This window comes from Gymnodraco acuticeps, unplaced genomic scaffold (genome assembly GCF_902827175.1).
Source record: "Gymnodraco acuticeps unplaced genomic scaffold, fGymAcu1.1, whole genome shotgun sequence".
NCBI lineage: Eukaryota > Metazoa > Chordata > Actinopteri > Perciformes > Bathydraconidae > Gymnodraco > Gymnodraco acuticeps.
In genome coordinates, this window is record NW_022992336.1 from 1,957,925 (window position 1) to 1,973,185 (window position 15,261).

The 15,261-nt window shown below is 40.5% G+C and overlaps 1 protein-coding gene across 13 annotated transcripts in view; it reads right to left on the reverse strand.

The window, feature by feature from the left end:
* The window catches only part of LOC117541445 (protein MTSS 1-like), a 50,923-nt gene that overhangs the window by 28,196 nt on the left and 7,466 nt on the right, over positions 1–15,261 (reverse strand). The window lies entirely within an intron of this gene.

The window sequence follows — 15,261 nt, forward strand, 5'->3', positions numbered from 1 at the left end:
ATGTTAGGCAACATCTATGACAAATGGACCGTTTGACAACAACAATCAGCACAGGTGTCAATACAAGTTGATCTCATTGAATGCTGTCTGAACAGTTAACCTCTAAAACATCTGCATTGTTAATAGAGCTGGCAAAATGGGTCTTCATCCCCTGATAGCCAGTGCCTGCATACTGTTCTACACGGCATGTAACAGATCAATAGCAGCTATAAGTCTGCTGCCCAGAATCCAACCAATTAAAGCCCCCAAAGAGGGGCTTTAAGCACGTCATCAGATGACCAGAGAGAGAGAATGACGGAGAGACAGAGAGGGAGAATAGGAGCAAAAGGATAGATTACTCTAGAGCCCACTCTTGCTCTTTTCCGGGCTTTAGTGCCCCACTTTCTCTCTAATCTTCCTTTCTGGTCTGACACACATTTCACCGACAGATACAGAAAGGATGTATAGCACTTCAACCAATGAACTCAATTCATTGCTTTTTGGGTAATAGTTAAGCCATACTTGGCTCTGCAGAACTGAGAAGCAGTCCCAATGATAACAGTAATTAAAACAAGCAAACCAACTGTAAGGCTAATGTTAAGGTACTTTTCAAAAATCGTATTGAGACACTGTTGGTTCAGAAGTACAGACCAGCGTGACATCAGCATATGGTGAGAACGTGCAAATAGTCTGATGTCGCAGTTAATCATTTGCAGTGAAAAGGACAGAAGTTCATATTTCCACCGCAATAACTAAACGCAATAACAACTGAATGAACTGAGTCATGGGGTCTGAGTCACATTAGTCTTTAATGTAAGAGTAAAAAGCCAAAGCTGCCTGCATCAGCCACACATTCAGTTTGAAACCCAATTCTGGATTTCTTTACATCGCCAACATAGCAGAGATATTCAAGTGAGGTATCAGGTGCAAATATCTACCACAAAGGGGTCCAAGGTATGAGCTGAATGAAACAAATATAACCTTTGAAATATTCTGGCTAAAGTGTCCGCTTCCCATTGGTGGCGTACCCTATCAGGCAATACACCGGACGGGTACCTGCTTCTTTGCTTGCCATTTCAAACAATAATCCAATATGGTGGCCTCCACCAATGGTCAGATTATCTGGAATGAAAGTGACTTTCAAATCCGTAATAAAATGATGAAATTCTGGTTGTTGAGGGTAACTCCCATCTGAAACACAATTTAGACAAGCCATTCTGCTACTCATCCAGAGTAACACGCTTTTCTCTAACACATTTCTGTGGTTAAATTGTCAGACACATAAAAGCTATGGAGATCAGGTTCTAGCCTTACTTTCCACCTTCCACACAGCGTATCCCAAATATCTAAACACGTTTGGCTTCTCACCTTCTGCACTTAGTGTGTGAATGTGCCAGTGACCTTCCTTTTCCCTGTAGGGAGAGCGACTGGGAGGCCACCAGTCTGGAAGATACTGGTGATAATTTAGACCAGACACACACTGGAGAGACTGAACTGTTTGTCAGTACAACACTGCCTTGTTTGCAATAATGACCACCAGATTACATCTACCATGTGTGTGTCTGCGCCTTTGCATGCCTGCATGCGTTTGAACGGCTGTGCTTGTGTAAGAGCCCTCTATACTGTCAAAGAGTTAGGGGACATTCTCCACCCTGATGTCACCCCATATCCATCTACCCGCCCCGCACACACACAAATACATCATTCATTCTGAGTGTTTTATGAAGTGTCTATGGGACGATAGGGAACAATCCAGACACTGAGAGCTCACTGAGTCAACTCGCTGACTGAGTAACTTGAATGGACTTAACCAAACCATTACTTATCCATCTATCAACCAATACAATGGCAGTACTATCTCACACACTAAGACATAAACTCACACCATTTGAATCTTTTGAAAGAGAGGCATGGTCCATCAGCACATTTTACAACACATTCACTGAATTCATTTAGCTTAAAAGTATTGCAAACAGGAATATCCTGCACAGTTTAAGGTCACCTATCTTGATTATAAAATAATAAATAAGAATAAAAAGCTGTTCCGGTGACTGACTGGGAAGGACTGAATCACCTTCGATAGTGACGTTGAAGCAGATGGCTAAGCCGCCCAGCTACACTACAACAAGCTGATGATGGTATCCCACTGTGTGTGTGCATGCATGTTTTTATCTTTGAGTATCTATGCAAATGTGTAACTGTTGCAGTCTATTCTCAAGTACAAATCATTAAATACTGGATACTCTGAGCACACAGCCATACCTCCTATTATTGTTACTTCCTAATGCCCTTTATCTCTACATCCCTCCATCCATCCTTTCTCTCTCTCCTTGGTGAGATTCAATTGAGCAGAAAGTTCCTGATGATAAACAAAAAGGAAGTTTGGTGTTGCTGTCACAAAATGTCTGTTCATGCACCTGGTCTCAACAGCAGGGTCTCTGACAGGAGGTGACCGTGTGCAAAGGAGAGGAGGAGGTGGAGAAAGAGAGGGAACAAAGTCAGGAACAACTAAGGTTAGAGATGACGGAAGAGAAAGATGACAGCATAGAGGCAATTTCAAATGATTTTTGAATACTTATCAAAGGGCAAACGGGAAACAAGTTACATGCTATTCATTTGTTGTCACTGAAGGGACTGCTTACATTTAAAATCACTGCATATTGAGCCAAAGTATTCAGACACAAAGTTCTTCTGATTATGTGGGATTATTCCTCTGTAGACAGTGCTGGTACTCTAACCAGGAGTACGGGAGGGCAGAGCTCTGACTGTAAGCGTTACCATCTCTATGAAACCCAGTGAGAGTCTCTAAGAGTGTGTGCATGGTATAGAACAAAAGCAGACTGTGTTGGGCTACAGCCTGCCTGGCTGCTGGGATGTGGTCGAGTGTTAATGTGTTCAGTGTTAACTTTTACAGACAGAGAAACCTAGAATTAACACAGTGACAACATTTACATTTGTGAGCTAGACACAAATGCTAAACAAATTAGTACGTGCACTCACAGTCCACAGATGGATCCAATTACACACAAACACTCACAACACTTGTGTGTTTGAAGAAACTCGTGTCCAGGCTAGCTTGGTTGCGCCCAGTTTCTCAGGAACACAGTCACATAGGACGGAGAATCTGTCATCAGCCCAGGTTTTAACCTTAATAAAGTGGTGAACGTTTAGTGAAATCAACTGAGATGAAATTGTCCAACAAGAAAGGAATAGGGTAAGCAGGTGCACACAACCAACATGAACTTGGCTCCCTACTGTTGTTTTTATTTACATGTACAATACCTGAAACATCTTTTGCAAGGCCACCAATTTCAGTTTTCGTATTAACCAAAGAGGAGACAACAGAAACCACTGAAATCAAATATAAGTCTGAAAGAAAACGTCACTCAAAAGGATTATCAATTTGGTAACTTTCTTGCTTTGAATGACACTAAACCACCTAAGAAAAACAATAGTCTGAAGCTCATTTGCCAAAAGGTGGTTTTGCATGCATGTCAGATGTTCCAAATCCCAAGCACACTGGTCTAACCGGGTTTATGTTTAAACACAAACAGCGCTAACACCCAGACACTTGTGTGGACACACATTGCATGCAAGCATAGTCAATTACACGGAGGACTCCGATCCTTTTCTGGGTCAAACATACTCAAAAGGTGATTGAACTGCTCTCCCCTGTGTCACGCAAACACATACATTCTCTGTCTGTTTTGAAGACAGAGTGTCCTGTGTCCTATTATCCACACATACACAGCATAACATACACTCACAAATGTGTGTCCTCTAACTCGATGACAAGAGCACTGAATTTTACATTTCAATGGGCAGATGTTTGTAATAAACCAGATGGTTGTGGCTAAACACTTCAAAGACTGTTGTATTTTCTGTTAATGTGTTTTATAGAGCAAAGCAAATGGCAAGACTACCAAGTCTACCATGAGATGTGACAAAAGAGTTTAACAGCAGAAAGAAAGACCAGCCCTAGAAAAAGCCTGAGGAGTCTATTGTATATGAGTGTTAGAGGGCAGAGATTATTAAACATTTGAGTCTGTATAGTTGAAACTATACTTGTGTATTTATATGTGTGCATGTGCACACAAGGGTGTGCAAGCTTGAATTAGTCTGTGAGTCTATTTGTGACCTTGTGTATTTGACCCATTAACTGATTTAATTGCTGGTTCCAGTGATCTGTAAGATTCCCAGGGTATGGTCAGGGTGAGAGAACAGAGGCTGGATTGAGCATGGAGCTGGTCCAGGGGATGGGATCTAGGTATGTGCTGGACAGAGGGCAGGAAACGGGCACACCCAGGCTGGTCTTGGACTGAAACTGGAAACGGGGACAGAGCCCTGTCACATAGGGCATTGAGACAGTGGGCTAGTTCAGGATCTAAAGAGGCCAAGCCATGAACTGAGAGGGGGAGAGAGGAAAGGGCCTGATTTTTTTTGTGCCGAGCTGTATGGGGCTCTGTCCATGGCACAGCAAACAGAGCCGGCTTAGAGAAATGAGCAAAATACAGACCGAATAAGACTGATGTCTGTTCCACAAAAGTCTCAAGTTCAGAGCATTCTAGTTTTGGATTTGAATGCCAATGTGGCTGTGATCACTTAACCGACATCTATACTTTTGTCTTGGAGGCATTCAAGTAACAGTAAATCTGCATCCAGGTGACATTTGGAGGATCATCAAGTGTTCCTGTGAGCAGCTCAAAAGAGTGTTTTACTTTCTAATTTCAGTCTGGATTAATTTGAACTAAAATAGGCTGGATCTGTGCTAGTTCACAGTAATTATGGCTCAGCGTCACTCAGTACAAGGGGATGAGAAAGAGGGAGCAGAGACCTCATTGAGAAACAACCAGGACACACTCACACATACACACAAGAATATGTGTAGCATGTGTTTGCCAGTATGTACACACAGCTCCCACAAGCTCAAATCCCTGCACACACACACAACAGTCAACACGTGTCTGATTTTGTACTCCCATAGAACTAATTCAGACTCAAAGATAACATAGATCTACAGTTTGTAGTTCATGTGTACACCGACTGCTATCCTATATCTTAATACACTCAATCATCAACTACCTGAATTTAAAAGTTAAAAAGGAAGATATAATGTGAATATGTTATCCATGGCTTTAATAGTGACAGGCATAGATAATAGACAACAGTTGTGACAGCTTCTACCCTGCATTAACTGAGGCACCAAGTGCATTACCAGATGACTTCAAATAGCAGAAGGTAAATCTATAGAGACATCTTTACTGCCCCACTTACCCCTAACATCGGCTAAACACAGCATGGACAACTATGTATGCAATATGTTTGTATCGCTATTCTGTAGTTGATCTTTTTTCAGTTTCAGAGACATGTTGGGGTAAAACGGATACAAAAGTACACTGCAGATAGTTCAACATGTAGAACCTACACAACTCTAAATTGGAAGTTATTTCCGTGTGCTGAACTCATTGTAGGCACACCGGGGCCTCAGTGGAACTAAGCTATTCCATAAGGAGGGGAGCCATTGAAGTAAATGGGAGAGGTTATACAATGGGCTGAAGCTAGGCAGTGCATCAAGGTCAGAAGTATGTAGCACAGCTATTTTTTCTCAAAGCAACCTGGAAAATATTGGGCAATGAGAGAACTTGCCAAAATCATCTCAACCTGTCAACCTGCCTTGATCTGTGATCGAGCAAAGCAACCAGTGCTTCACTATAAGCATATCAAATCCAAACCCCCATCCTCAGCCTCTCAATGTCTACTGAGACTAATCATACAAGTGTTATAAAGGCTTTGGGCTATAATGGGCTTTTTCAAGTCAACGTTCTATTGGCGTTTATTTTCACCACAGGTTCAAGTGAATAAGAGGTGAGTCAAATAACAGAACGGAAAGTGTTGTAATAAAGGAAGTATGGATTGATAACAGCAAATATTGTAATAATGACAACAGGACTGCCAGTGCATCATTGACAACGATAGCTGGCATTCATCCAGACAGACAGTAGTACCGGTTTATCATACTCATAAAGGGCATAACAATAACACAGTAGACGTCTACATCAGGACAATAAGATGCCTCACTTGGAATCCTTGGGAAAACGAGGTCTATGGAGACCTATAAGTAGGTTTTCTTCTTGTAGGCTACAAAGTTAAAAGTAGCTGTGCTAAAACAGCTTATTAAAAAAAGAAATGTTTAACATGATTTCAACATTACATTTTAAATACAAATGAGGAGCCATGTATTTACCATGTATTCACAATTCTAGTGATATGGAAGTGTTGAATGTGATGTAATGCTCTGTTTATGATTAATTTCTCCTGCTCATAACAATCTCAATAACGACATGGGATTCTAGTAATTATGGGCTCTAAGAACATGTCTGCACAACTTAATAACCTTTTGAGGTCCAAATAGGTCCAACAGGCTTCTACATGCTAGCTGTGTGGCAGGTGTCTATTTCATCTCGACAGAGTCAGGCATGTTCAAGCAGACTCAACACTGAAGCTGCTGACAGAGCCACTGGGATTAGATTATACACACACACATAGACATGGTAACATACTGTATAAGAACACACACAAATACTCACTCTACATGCACAGACGGTGTCCTGACAGCTGCCAGCCAACATGCGACACAGGCTTGGTTATTTTTACATCTGTGTGAACAAACTATTATGCTATGGTTGTGGTGAGAAATAGGGTGTTGCATTAATTGTATGTGAACGTTTTTTATACATTCAATAAAGCAAGAACAGTGGCTTTCAGGGTCAGACTCAAGGGTTTAAATAGTGGTCAAAGGAAGCCTCTAACAAGACATAGTATTTAGTATCGTAAAACTTGCTCCGTCTCCCAAGAAAAGGCAGAGTCTGGTAACCTTAATAAGGTCAAAATATTCCTTTCCTTCAAAGTTTACAGCCACTGAGAATATTTTCTTATGTATTATTAATCCTTCTGTTTTTAGTTCAAAATATGTAATTCTTGCAAAGGGTCAAAATTGCATTTGTGTGTTATTTTTAACATCTGCTCTCCTTATTTGCTCTCCTTGTATCGAATGACTTCATCTCCATATGCAGCCTGGTTGCCGTCAGCTGTTACTTTGAGTGTAAGCAAAATCACTTTTGCACTCACTAGCTGAATGGAATACCACAAATAGGTAGCACTGTTCTACTGTTATGAACACACAAGCTAAAAAAAGATGATTACGCAGGCACAGAAACAGACCCAGACACACACCCATTATACCCAGAAGGAAACTATGATGGAAGAATAATTTGATGCAAATCAGAGGGAAAGAGGGGATCTACATGGAAAATGAAATGGCGCTTGGTGAAACAAGAGAACGGATTATTCCTCTGCCTCCTCTGTTCTCTCCCTGTCACTCTCCTCATGGACTCAAAAGGCCTTTGTCTCATTCTTCACCAATGACTAGTGCAGTTTCATGGTTTCAGAGGGAGAAAACATAGTTGAGACTTTCTGGTTTTGTCTTAGCCTACAGCTGAAAAAGAGCTGAACTGAAGATTACAAAATATCAAGTCATGTTCAAAGTTACCAGCATGGCCTTACGCAATAATTGTACACAATCTTAAGTGTGTTTGTTGGAAAGCAGAAGTACTTAATGAAAAGTATGCAGCATGTACTTTTCTTCTACTTAAAGTTGCAGCCTGTACTTCAATAGATCCATCATTAATTGTTTTCTACACTGCATCGTAACCTAGCATGGGACATGGTGGAAAGAAATGGTTGTATTTTAGAAACAGCATGATTCTCTGAAAACAACTGAGCTCTCATGCAGAAAAACAACTTGTTGGATTTTAGAGGGCTCTCCACACGGGCTACTTATAAACAGCCAAGAAGCCAAATTTGGGAAGGTGATAAAAAAGTAAAGAGATTATGGACCGAATGTGATCTGAATCAATGTGAGCCATTCTACTCATTTAACTTCATAACATTAACTAATCAAGTTTAACTAATCCAGTGCTTCAAGCATGTCTTTATTTCTTTCCTTCTAATTAAACCATTATTGCGTGCACCACAACTAAAGCTATTGTTAAGGATATGCTCCGACTCTTCTTAATAATTGTGAAATATTAAGGTAAATTAGTCACTTTGAACTTTTTCCATTTTGAAATTGAACGCTATGTAGAGAAGTCATGAGAGGCTGGAACAAGAATAGTGTTGTGTTTAAATCATAGGAGCTTCCACTGAAAGCTTATTGAGTTTGGAGATAACTAAATATTGGAGCATCACATTTCTCCCCTACGGCCATTTCGTTGACACCTCTTGGTAACTGCTTATTTATCAGTCTCTTGGACATTGTTCAATGTGGCCTGATCACTTGTATCAAGTCAGACCCAAAACATGTTTAATCATTAACGTTGATGTGGCACACATGAGTTTAAATCAAATAGACCCATTAGAGCAAACACGGTCACACTGCTTCTCAGCACTCTGTGGGTTAGTGGCATCAGAAAATGAATACAGGCGTGTGTCTGATGTAACGTTGTTTAGATGTGTGTGCTGGTTCAAGGTTAAAAACTAACTAGAACTGTGAGAAAAAAGACAAGGGGTCAAAGTGTAATGAAGGTCAATGAAAAGGCGATCCATGGAAAAAGAGAGAAGGAAAGTCTGCAATAAGTGACAAAATAAGAGAGAAGTAAGATAACCCTCTTATTGTGACCGACAAACAATATCTTTTTATATTATTTTTAATTAAATTAGTGAATGAGTGAAAACGATTATTGTGAAGACAGCGAACCAACAACATTTTAGATGTGATATAAGCTTCTGTCAAGGGTCACCGATTAAGACAAAGTAAGGTCAACACATTGTAAACACAACTTTTAGTCTCTCGCAAATGTTTTACATTGAGTTTATAAGATCATTTATTGTTTTTTTCCCATTTATCCGTGTTTATGTTAGTTTCCTGCTTCACAGCACAAACACAATTCAGCGGTTTGGAGCTGGTGTGTATGGTAAACTTTCTTAATGATTAACCAGTGTTCAAAGTGAACTCAGGTCACTTCTTAGGAACTTGTTGTGGGAGAATCAGGGCTTTAGACCATACCTAAAATGCTCTGGTCCATTTTGAAAGTACATGGACTAGCCAACGCTAAGCTGTCCATACTCTGCACCTACGGCTAAAACAAACAAAGCTGCAAGACAAAAGAGGAAGGCAGAAAACAAACAAGTGGGTGAATAATGTCCACAGGGATATGACTCAGGAAACAAAGGGAAAAGGGCAGTGTTATTTTACAAATGGAATCCGTATGAAATAGTACAACCCTGATAGAGTAAACTTGAAAAATAAAAACTATGCAGACACATTGAGCTGAAGTTCAAAACACATCTGGAATACAAGTATAAACGAGAGGCAGCTTCAATGTACTTCATCAGACTGAGACTACAAAGCAAAGTGAGCCCTTTGTGCACAGAGGAGGTCCAAATCCTACAGAGCACAACCAAACAGGTGCTTTCTGCTAATCCTCTGTCCGGATGGCTGTACATGTACGTGTCTAATGAGTGCAGTTCAATGTGTAGAGGTGTGTGAACATCTTTGTTTATGAGTAGCTCTCCGACCATTATCATTTGAATCTATACAAATGATCCTGTACGTATTTATATGATCGACCAACGTGTCAAACCCAGTCTGCTGTATCCGAGTTCACCATCTCTCCAATACACTGAATACTTGAGCACAACAGAGGAAAAGAAAGGCTTTGTCTGTAGAGTCTTAAGTCTTTCTCTCTTTTATTCAATCTTTCTCCACTTGGCATTCCAGTTATTTTGATTTCACTCAACTGTAAACCAGTAATACAGGACTTCACTGTTACAATTCTTGACTATAAAGAGAGGCACTCGGAGAGTTTGCTAATACTCATTCTTGCATCTAAATCCTCATTCCTATTCTAACCCTTACTACAATTGAGTGCTGGTCCATGTTCGTCAAAAACTGGCCCGGTGTCCAACTTTTTCTAAATCTTTCTCCTCTGTTTAGTCTCGCATCTGGTTTTCCTAAATAAGTTCAAATAACTCACAAATGAAAAAACAAACAGCATGAAACATCTGATATGATGCTACAAACTAACTGGGCCGTTTCCAAAACTCAGTAAAAGGTTTTTACAACACAGCCGTGGTGAGAGCATCAATGAGCATGAACTAAAAGACTGTTTAACATCCTCTGTGTTTTACATTAAACTAACTATGTTAATGACAGTAAATATTTACTAAATCTACATGCGTATGTTTAAAAAAAAAACATTTGCATTAATGTTTAGATTCAAAAACATTTTTTATGAAGTTGGATTTTAGGCTATTTTACCAAAGGAAGAGTAAAAGAGAGAAATGCTTTTTCACAATGTTTAAGGTACATTTCTTTAGCTAGATTCACTTGAATGGATGGATGAGATATGCTTCAATATGAACAACATCAAGGATGTCATTGGGATAAACTGTATTTGAATATAACAAACATCCACTGAGCAGGTCTAACAGAGTCATTCAAACAGCCTCTCAACACTGATGTTGGTGGAAGTGGAACTATTTATTCTTGAAAGAAAGATATCAAAACAAATTGGTGAAAAGCCTTAAGGCAGGGGTAGGCAAGTAAGTTTGGCCGTGGGCCAATTTTTTGCTGAGCCACAAGATGGCGGGCCAGAACATAATCAAAGCCTAATTCAAGGAATTGATTTTGGTAAGAGGGCGCAGCGCCCCTATTCCCCGGTTCAGAAAAAACTCTATCGCTGATAACCCTCCCCATCAAGACTCTGATGCGCAGTCAGATCCGCTGATTGGTTCACTGATGATATAGGCGCCCAATACAGAGCCTCTGGCTAGACCCTCCCAAAGGGAGGCTCGTCCTCTCTAGCCCCATTTCAGTCCCAAAGCCAGGGCTATTATCTGTATTTTAACAGACTTATCTTTTAAATGAGGTGTATTTATTGTTCTCTTCAAAGTTTATTTTTCTCTGAAATGTTAGGGAGGATGGTCCTCCCTTTCCTCAATGGACGAGCCTCCACTGAGTAAAGTAGAGTTATTAACTAGGTAGCAGTGTTATTTAACATACTTTTATTCTGATAAGTATTGTCAAGTTCTCTGGGTTTTTGGCATTTATTTGAGTGTTTTTCCATTTGAGAGGCAACGCATGGACAACTCGAATCCTTTTTCCTTTTCTTTATTTCAACTTTTCAAAGACACATTAGGATTCTTTCAGTTTGAAAACCTTTAAAAAATACCAAAGGACAAAATAAATCAATTACAGCATGTTTTGCTTTGCAATTTAATATAGGCTATTATAACCTAAATTAATCAGTAACCAAGTATTTCACTCAAACTCAATGTATTTAATAGTTAAATAAGTACTTTAATTGACCTGGTTCCCCACAACCACACATTTGCCATATGTGACCCGCTCTATCGAAATCAGTCGGAAGTCGCAACGGCTCATTTCAAAATAAACGTGGATTTGCGTAAAAAAATAGTTTTTTGGGGATCGGGTGTTTTGTTTGATTTTAAATAAACAAAGTCTTGGCTTTCAGAATATGACATTTTTATTTCCAAAATCACACGATAAATACATGTTTGAAGCTTGAAAAGGGAAGATGACAGCTCTCCCTCGCCACTCTGCTCTTCCACAGCGCCGCTTCCCCTCCCTCCGCTGACATTATGAATGTAAGCGGAGGGAGGGACAGAATTTATTTTGACAAATTTGAAACTTACCGGTCATGTTTCAATAATAATAATAAGAGTTGTGTAGCAAAGTTTCCGTTAGCAGGTAATCACCGGACTATGAGCAGATATGCTGATGTTTAAAACTCAGTTAATGGGAGTCATTTTTATATTGCTTCAGTTTATAATCGTTACAGATCGAAAAGTTCAGATTCATTTTTCCATAAATGATTCCACAAACAACAAAATGATTACATTCAAACAAACTACTTGTAGATGAAGTACATTATTCAAAAGTTTACAATAACTTTGAATAATAACACGGGAGTCTCTTATCTCTCTCTCTCCTCTCTCTCTCCTTCCTCTCACCTCCTCTCTCTCTCTTCTCTCTCTCTCTCTCTCTCTCCTCTAGAGGGCGGGGCTTCAGGGGTGATCATGCAGAGCTGCTGTCTACATTAGACTCAGCAGCTGATCTGATCTCTCTCTTCCGTCCCGGTTACACTTCACTCGCGTTTATGTCCATATCGATCAGATCCAGCTCTCCTGATCGGCCCTTTATAGAGAGCACCGATCAAACTATTAAGAGTGAATATCGGCCGATTTAATGACCGGCGGCCGATATATCGGCGGCTAACGGGAAACCCTGATGTGAATAATAATAATCAAAATAATATTTTATTTTTGATTCTCAAAATTACGGGCCAAATATTATTGCTGGCGGGCCAAACAATGGCCCACGGGCGCCCTGTTGCCGACCCATTGCCTTAAGGTATTTATAAATTCAAAGGGAAGTCTTGGGCGAATGAGTTGTTTTCCCGTTATCTCCGTGCATCTTAACAGACTGAATTTAATGACATCATTGAGAAGAGTTGAGATGGGTTGTTGTTTTGTTAACACATATTTAACCTATGATGAAAATTACACAACTCCTGGTGAGGTAAACAGACAGCCACCAGTGTCTCAACATTTGACTTGGTTCTGGAGCAAAAGCCTAACAAATCAAATACGGTTAGTGTTCTTTGATAAAACGTTCACCCACTGAATGTTTAACAAAAAAAGCCTTATCCAATGTTTCCACATATGCACATTTTAACATAGATGAACCTTCAAACATTGCAGTTGAGGATCAAGCTTTGCCTCCCTCCCTTGCAAGTGTCTTTCAAGCTTCTGATTATGCTGCTTCAGTGTTACACTAATACGAAAAGTGCTGTCACATATCAAAGTCTGCAGAGTCTAGTGATCACCCTTTATGACCATCATCACTGCCAATATCTACAAGGCAATATAACAGTAGCCATTTTCAAAGGCGTCTGGAAGCTTTGTTCTCCTGATTAGGAGACTTGGCGCCTTTTAAAACATGCACCGCCACATCTCTGGGTAACTCTTTGTTTGTGTGCCTCGCCTTATCATTATATAAGAACATTACAAGTTGGCGGTCTCTATGCTGTGGTGGTAGGGTGCAGAAGGGCTGTTTCCTTTAAGCTCAATTAAGCCCCTTACCAAACACCTCTGATTCACAAACACCTGCTTTCCATGGTGTTACTATGGTGATTTCTGTAGTAAACAGGTTAGGACTTGAAGACACACAGGAGGGTAAGAAGATGGAGAAAGATATAAAAAGTCTCTGGCTAATCATGATGAGTAAATGTTTTTGTTTTTCAGTCAGTACTATATCTGATCTAGACACAAAGACATGCCCATGGTCTTTAACATCAAAGACAAAGACACACACACACACACACACACACACACACACACACACACACACACACACAACACACACACACACACCACACACAACACACACACACACACACACACACACACACACACACACCACACAAACAAACACACACACACACACACACACACACACACACACACACACACCCACACACACACACCACACACACACACACACACACACACACCACACACACACACACACACACACACACACACACACACACCACACACACACACCACACACACACACACACACACACACACAACACACACACACACACACACACACACACACACACACACACACACACACACACACACACACACACACACACACACCACACACACACACACACACACACACACACACACGTCTTTAGAAAACATACTTTGCTCTTCTGCTTTGTAGGTGAACAATACAGTAAGCTGATCTTCACAGAGTAGAGGCGGGGACCCCGGGCATGTCTAGAGGTCCATCACATGTGCATTATTGTACAGTGCGATTCAACAGAGCACTGATGAGTCGACAGTACATTACACAGATGAAGTTATTACATATTTCTTTCAAACATATATAATGTGCCGCTGTGTGGGCTGACCTAACCTCCTATCCAATTATTGAAACCTCTCGAGACCACAAACCACCGACAACTATATTGCTAGTATCTTTAAAAATAGGTTAACTTTAGAGGTAATGAGAAAAACATTCTTTCAGTCTTACTCTCCTTTGCTTCTAGGAACTGTTTATAGGCCCTTGAGTGAGCTCAATACATCACAAGTTCAAACAAGAAAGCCAAAAACACTCACTCACCTAACACAACATAAAAAGGCCTTACTGTGAGATCTAGGTTACGCTTCCTTTAAAACAGTAGCCACAATGTGTCCTTTCTCTGGATATTTGAGCTACTTCCAAAGTAAATTAAGCTGAAGGGTACTGAACTGGTAGTTTTTTCCAAATTACAATATTTAAAATAAAAATAAAAATACATGATGATACATTATTATGCTGTCAAAGCATTATTAAGAAAAGGTATAAGCAAAATGAAAGGCTTACAGGCATTAGCAGTGGGGCCCTCATTAGACCCTATACAGGAGGTATATGGCTTTTATAAACATTTTAGGAATGCGCAAAGATATACAACTGAAGCCTGACGGAAAATATATCCGAGGTAATTAGGACTCATTATGGCACGATTATCATTTGGACATGTTATCCATCTGTGATAGAGATAGCAGTGTGTCAGCAACATTATAACACATTATCCTTGCCTCTATGCTGAGGAGCTCAGGTGAACAGCGAAGCCTGAGCACCGGAGCACGACCTCATGATAAGAGCGTCATGTGATACTGCTTAGTGAAGATACAATAATGTAAAGAGAACGAGGAGGGAGCGTGATGAAAGGTGACGCAACGCTCTTCGGCTGACTGACTCGGATTCCTTTGCAGAAAACATTTGGACCGAGGGGGAGAGAAAGAATGATGACTCCCTGTACACCCCAATCTTTCTCCCCCCTCTCTTTTTGTCTCCGCAGTGAGCAAGGTGATGAATGTGTGTGCCCGTCTCAGTTCCTATTAATAGTATTAGTAGTATGGAGTGGAGACAGAGGTGTCAAAGCCAGAGAGGGATGAGAGCTCTCACTCTCTCTTCCCCTCTCTTAATGAGATGAAACCGACTCTGCAGGAGAGTCCAGATGTAGCAGAGGTGGGGGGCAGGACGCAGGGGAAGAAAGGGGGTAGAGGTCGAAGACAAAGCCAGCAGCAGAGCTTCAAACAGCATGGTGACGGATTTACTACCCATACGATAAAGCAAACAACTTCTCAGCACAGTGGGGTGAAAGACTGGACTTGCACAGTGGGGCTACACAGACAGAC